This window comes from Trachurus japonicus, chromosome 24, assembly GCF_045865225.1.
Source record: "Trachurus japonicus isolate A0001 chromosome 24, Traja_1.0".
Classification (NCBI taxonomy): domain Eukaryota; kingdom Metazoa; phylum Chordata; class Actinopteri; order Carangiformes; family Carangidae; genus Trachurus; species Trachurus japonicus.
In genome coordinates this window covers 2,078,684-2,085,554 of record NC_140930.1, presented here as the reverse complement: position 1 = coordinate 2,085,554, position 6,871 = coordinate 2,078,684, and the positions used below count along the sequence as shown (strand labels likewise).

Here is a 6,871-nt window from a genome sequence, read left to right as displayed (position 1 = left end):
TTGACTCTAGAGCTGGACTGTGAGTCTCTTTAATGGTTGTGTTGGGGACAGAGAAGGAACTCATTTCTGGACACATGCTGCTGACTTTAGAGTTGATATGACAGTAAATAAAGGTCAGGATCAAAGTTTAAATGTTGTGTCTCTCTCTGCAGACTCTGTCAGGCTGGTGAATGGGACCAGTGTGTGTTCAGGCAGACTGGAGGTCTAGTCCAACCAGTCTAACCAGTGGTGGTCCTCAGTGTGTGAAGATGACTTTGACCAGCAGGATGCAGAGGTGGTCTGTAGAGAGCTTGGCTGTGGGGCTCCTTCAGTCCTCCAGGGGGCGCTCTATGGAGCAGTGGAGGCTCCAATGTGGACCAAAGAGTTCCAGTGTGGAGGCAACGAGTCAGCTCTCCTGGACTGTAGAAGCTCAGGCTCAACTAGAACCAGCTGCTCACCTGGCAAAGCTGTTGGACTCACCTGCTCAGGTACAAGTGGAGCTACAGTTTGGATTTGCTTCATTTCTCTTTGAATCAAACTCACTTGTTTTACTCTTCACTCTCTTCTCTGTGTTCAGAGCCTGTCAGGTTGGTGGGAGGAGCCAGTCGCTGTGCAGGTGAACTGCAACTGAAACTAGGAGAGTGGAAACCAGTGGACAGCTTCACCTGGAACCTGAAGGCAGCATCTGTAGTCTGTAGAGATCTGGACTGTGGCTATGTTGTTTCAACAAGAAGAAGAGATGAGTCCTCATGGAGGGATGTGTGGTGGATCAACACTGACTGTGTTCAGTCTGGATCTACCCTGGCGGAGTGTTCATATTCAGTTTCCTCTTCCTCCTCCGTGGAGATCACCTGTTCAGGTGAGTCCATCAGTGACATCATCAGTGACAGTCAGGCTCAGTGTCTTCCTTCCTTTGTTGTGGAGGCAGAAATGTTCAGTAACTTGTTCTTTTTGTATTTAAGTGAGTGAAGGTCTGAAAACAAGACATTTAATATCTCAACATGTTACATCATCGTCTTTAGTCAAGAAGTCAACTTCCACTTTCCACTTACATTTAGACAGTTTGGAGATGTAGGAAAACATTTTCAACAAATCAACTTTCATACTTTGATGCAGTTCAGCTGATCTAAAAGTGCTATAAAGCCCCCCCCCCATGGGCTTCCTGCATGTACAGGTGTAGGCAGCCCCTGGTCAGTGCTCAAGAGGAACAGACCTCATGTATGGTAAATAATGAAGAAAGCTCTATGTCCTATAGGAAGCCTTCACTGTAGTGAGTCATCTTCCTCTCATTCCTCTGCATCATTATTTTCTTAAACATCAACAGTTTTAACCCTTCAGTCTCTTTGAGCTCATTATCTCTGACAGATCTCATTCTTCAGAGTTTGACAGATTTCTCTCTGGTTTATTTCTGCTGTAAAGACGTCAGAGACGCTGTGAATCCTTTTCACTCCTCATGAATTTATTTCATCTGTGGCAGCAAATCACATCACATGACTCTTCAGAAACTCCTGTAGGTTAAAGTGGACTAACGAGGTCGTTGACTGTTGATGGTAAAGTTGTTTCTGTGAAGATGTTGAAGTCCAGACCGTTGGTTGACTTGAGTCTTTGACTCTAGAGCTGGACTGTGAGTTTCTTTAATGGTTGTGTTGGGGACAGAGAAGGAACTCATTTCTGGACACATGCTGATGAGTTTAAAGTTGATATGACAGTAAATAAAGGTCAGGATCAAAGTTTAAATGTTGTGTCTCTCTCTGCAGACTCTGTCAGGCTGGTGAATGGGACCAGTGCGTGTTCAGGCAGACTGGAGGTCAAGTCCAACCAGTCTAACCAGTGGTGGTCCTCAGTGTGTGAAGATGACTTTGACCAGCAGGATGCAGAGGTGGTCTGTAGGGAGCTTGGCTGTGGGGCTCCTTCAGTCCTCCAGGGGGCGCTCTATGGAACAGTGGAGGCTCCAATGTGGACCAAAGAGTTCCAGTGTGGAGGCAACGAGTCAGCTCTCCTGGACTGTAGAAGCTCAGGCTCAACTAGAACCAGCTGCTCACCTGGCAAAGCTGTTGGACTCACCTGCTCAGACACAGGTGGAGCTACAGTTTGGATTTGCTTCATTTCTCTTTGAATCAAACTCACTTCTTTCACTCTTCACTCTCTTCTCTGTGTTCAGAGTCTGTCAGGTTGGTGGGAGGAGCCAGTCGCTGTTCAGGTGACCTGCAGGTGAAACGAGGAGAGTGGAGACCAGTGGCCAGCGGCTACTGGAACCTGAAGGCATCATCTGTAGTCTGTAGAGATCTGGACTGTGGCTCTGCTGTTTCAATAAGAGGAAGAGAGGAGTCCTCAGAGAGGTCTGTGTGGGAGATCAACACTACCTGTGTTCAGTCTGGATCTACCCTGAAGGAGTGTTCATCATCATCAGGTTACTCTCCCTTCACCGTGGAGATCACCTGTTCAGGTGAGTCCATCAGTGACATTGTGGTATAGTAGGAAAATTATTATTTGTTCCTCACAGGAACCTCACAGGTATCTGTTCCCTTTGCCATGCGAGCAAAGGTAGATGAAGAAATAGACAGACTGTTGAAAGAAGGCATCATCTCGCCAGTGAAATACGCTGAATGGGCGGCGCCAGTTGTGCCAATTCTGAAACCAACAGGTACTATAAGACTGTGTGGAGATTACAAGCTTACTGTAAATACAGTGGCTTCCCTGGAACAGTATCCAATACCCAGAATGGAGGACCTGTTTGCAGCACTTTCTGGAGGAAAGCAGTTCTCCAAACTGGACATGAGCCACGCCTACCAACAAATACTCCTGAATGATGAATCCAAACAGTATGTGACAGTGAACACACACCGAGGGCTGTTCACGTACAACAGACTGCCTTTTGGAGTGGCATCTGCACCAGCCATATTTCAGAGGACAATGGAAGGCCTCTTAAAAGGGATACCTCTGGTAGTAGTGTACTTAGATGACATTTTGGTGAGCGGGGTGGATGAGGCAGACCACCTGCGGAATCTGGACGAGGTGTTGTCACGGTTGGAGGAGGCTGGTTTGCGGTTGAAAAGAAGTGTGCTTTCATGCAAAAAGAAGTGAGTACATCCTGTGGAGAAGAAAGTTAAAGCCATCATGGATGCCCCTACTCCCACAAACGTCACCGAACTCAAAGCATATTTGGGTTTATTAAACTACTACAACAAATTCCTCCCCAACCTGGCAACCCTGTTAGCTCCCCTGCATGAACTTTTAAGACATGATGTGAGCTGGACATGGCAAAAGAAACAAGAGAAGCTTTCCAGAAATCAAAGAACCTGCTGAACTCAGCGGATGTGTTAGTTCATTTCTCTGCTGACCGAGAGTTAGTTCTCTCATGTGATGCATCCCCATACGGTGTGGGCGCCGTATTGTCACACAAGATGGACGATGGCAGTGAAAGGCCCCTGGGGTTCATGTCACGCACACTCTCGCCTACTGAGAAGAGGTACTCCCAGCTTGACAAGGAAGGCTTAGCTGTCATTTTTGGCCTCAAGAAATTTCACAAATACCTGTATGGCAGAGTGTTCACTATTTACACAGATCACAAACCGCTGATCTCTCTCTTCAATGTTAAAAAGCCTATACCTCAGATGGGCTCGCCGAGGGTGCAACGATGGGCTGTGACACTGAGCGCCTATGAGTACAACATCGTGTACAAGCCAGGCGAACAACATGCAAATGCGGATGCGCTCAGCAGATTGCCGCTGTCGGAGACAGCACCTGAAAAAGAAATGACTGAACAAGTGTTAATGATGGATGTACTGGATGACACGCTAGTTGACACCACACAAATCAAGCGCTGGACAGCTAAGGATGTCATCTTGTCTCAAGTCCATGAATACACATTAAAAGGTTGGCCCGCACAGACAGATGTTTGCTTCAAGCCATATCAACAAAGGAAAATGGAACTGAGTGTGAGGGATGGCTGTGTGCTCTGGGGAGCCAGAGTAATCATCCCCACAAAAGGGAGAGACAAAATACTGAAACTCCTGCACCAGACTCATACAGGCATGTCAAAGATGAAAGGCTTGGCGAGGTCATATGTATGGTGGCCAGGTATGGATGAGAACATTGAGAGAGAAGTGCAGTCATGTGAGGAGTGTCAAAAACATCACAAGTCACCACCCACTGCACCGTTACACCCCTGGGAGTGGCCGGAGGCGCCATGGTCCCGGATCCATGTCGACTACGCAGGGCCCTTCCTTGGTGAGATGTTTCTGCTCATTGTCGATGCTCACTCTAAGTGGATGGACATTTACCCTGTGAAATCAGCTACATCACAGGCGACCATTGAGAAATTGCGACAGAGTTTTAGTGTGTTTGGCCTGCCTAAAATGTTAGTCTCAGACAATGGAACATGTTTCACCAGTGCTGAATTTGAGACTTTCATGAAACAAAATGGCATTGATCATGTGGGGTCAGCACCTTTCCACCCTTCGTGCAATGGTCTGGCCGAGAGGGCGGTCCAGACCTTCAAGGAGGGAATGAAGAAAATAAAAGGTGACACACTACAAACCAGACTGTCAAGGTTTCTGTTCAGTTATCGCATCACGCCGGATACAACAACAGGCTTGTCACCTGCAGAGTTGATGATGTCACGGAGACTTAGATCAGCTTTAGACATTCTCATGCCTGATGTGAAAACAAAAGTGCAGCGAAAGCAACTGAAACAGAAAGAAAATCATGACACCAAGAAAAGACTGAGAAGTTTCGCACCAGGAGACAATGTGTTTGTCCGAAACTACTCCTATGGTCCAAAGTGGATACCAGCTGTCATCGCAAGCTCATCAGGTCCAGTGTCATACACCGTTACCATCGGGAATGGTCAAACCTTGAAGCGGCACGTGGATCAGGTTAGAGCAGGATTGGCTGACACTGTTCCCAGCGAACCGGACACCAGGTTGGAGCCGCTGCCTGAAGAAAAAGCGGGCTCTGAGGGCCTCTTGCCTTCACTGATGGACATGACACCACAACCTCCATCGTCTGAGTCACAGGACTTGCAGCCTGAGACTCAGGTTCAACCAGGCTCAGTTGCACCGGTGGTGCGACGTTCCCAGAGAGAGAGACATCCACCTGTGCGTCTCAAAGACTTTGTTAGATAGAGTGAGATCTTTCCAGGAATAGAGCAACAATGCGCTCTGATCTCACTGGAAGGACGTACCTTCCTAGTTTAGGTTTGAAAAAAAAAAAAGAATGTTCATATGTTAATGTTTGTATGTATGATACCGTATCCATTTACATGTAGGAGCTGTTAACCTAAGGGGGAGGAGATGTGGTATAGTAGGAAAATTATTATTTGTTCCTCACAGAGAACCAGTTGCAGTCACAGGTAGTTTACGTGTTTATATGCAGTTGACACTTTTTGAGGCTGTAGTACCTGAGAGTCCAGTAGAGGGCGTATGTGGATTAGCATAGGTCAAGGTTGGTGTTAAGTAGAAGAAGTGACACACCGGAAGTGAAGCCCATGTTGTGCACTGCCATGCTGTTGATGGTCAAGTAAAGAAACCGCTAAACTGCATTCCTGCTGTGTGTCAGTGTCTTCCTTCCTTTGTTGTGGAGACAGAAATGTTCAGTAACTTGTTCTTTTTGTATTTAAGTGAGTGAAGGTCTGAAAACAAGACATTTAATACCTCAACATGTTACATCATCGTCTTTAGTCAAGAAGTCAACTTCCACTTTCCACTTACATTTAGACAGTTTGGAGATGTAGGAAAACATTTTCAACAAATTAACTTTCATACTTTGATGCAGTTCAGCTGATCTAAAAGTACTATAAAGCAGCCCCCCCCTCACACACAGACCATGATCTAGGATCTAACCCTAACCCTAAATAATGAAGAAAGCTCTATGTCTGACTGTTAACATTCAGCCAATCGTCTCTCTGTTTACAGACCTGCTGGTCCAGCCAATCATCTCTGTGTCCTCCATGGACGGGGTCTCCCAGGCCCAGCAGCAGGGTTATTCAGGAGTGTTGATGGGCTCCAACTTCAGCATCAGCTGCTCCATCCAGCCACAGTACCCAGGAGGCTTCTTCCAGCTCACCTTCACCTCCTCCAACACAACGGACAAGTACACCCAGCCAGCTGTCAATCACTCCGCCTCCTTCCTGTTTCCTGCTGCAGAGCCCGCCCACCAAGGAAACTACAGCTGTGTTTATCACCTCTACGTTTTCTCTCATAACTTCTCCTCTGAGAGCCGTCGACTGTCCCTCACCGTCTCAGGTGAGTTGAAGCACATTTCACCTGTCTGTGCTCAGGGGCCCATTGTCTCTTCATCCGTCCATGTTGCTGTAGTGAAAAGTCCATGACAGGAGAGGATCCAGTGAAGGTACATGAGCACCATGATGGTAAGAAACTGGGTTTTACATGAGTCAGACGTCAGCAGGATGATTCAGCTTCACCAGGATCATGTTTGGTAAACTGCCTGTAAAGACAGTGATTAACACTCACCTGAGACATTTCAACCAGACACAGGCTGGAAGGAGACAAGAAGCTTCAGTTCATCCTTTCAGACTAACTCTGTCCACCTGTTGTGTCTGTCCAACATCGTCAGTGCACAGAGACGATCAGACGACCTCATTCTCTAAGAACTGACTCAAACATGTTGAGGTTTGTTTAATGCAGCTGTTGTACTCATGTCATGTGATCTAATGTGTCTCATCAGATCCAACAGGTTATATCATCAGACTGGTCGTCCTGCCACTCGGTCTGCTGATGATGATCGCTGTCATCTGTCTCAGCCTTAAGGTACCAGACTCTCCTTTGTTGACCTGAGCTCCGTCTGACATGAAGCTCTCAGCTCCTGTATGTTGAACTGAAGTCTCGTGTCTGTGTGCTGCCACATCTCTCCAGGCCACCAGGGGACAGAG

The 6,871-nt window shown here is 47.1% G+C and overlaps 1 protein-coding gene and 1 pseudogene across 1 annotated transcript in view; both read left to right on the top strand.

The window, feature by feature from the left end:
- Nucleotides 1–6,776, top strand: part of LOC146961113 (CD5 antigen-like) — a 6,900-nt pseudogene extending 124 nt beyond the window's left edge.
- flvcr1 (FLVCR choline and heme transporter 1) overlaps nt 1–6,871 on the top strand; it is a 74,196-nt gene that overhangs the window by 17,082 nt on the left and 50,243 nt on the right. The window lies entirely within an intron of this gene.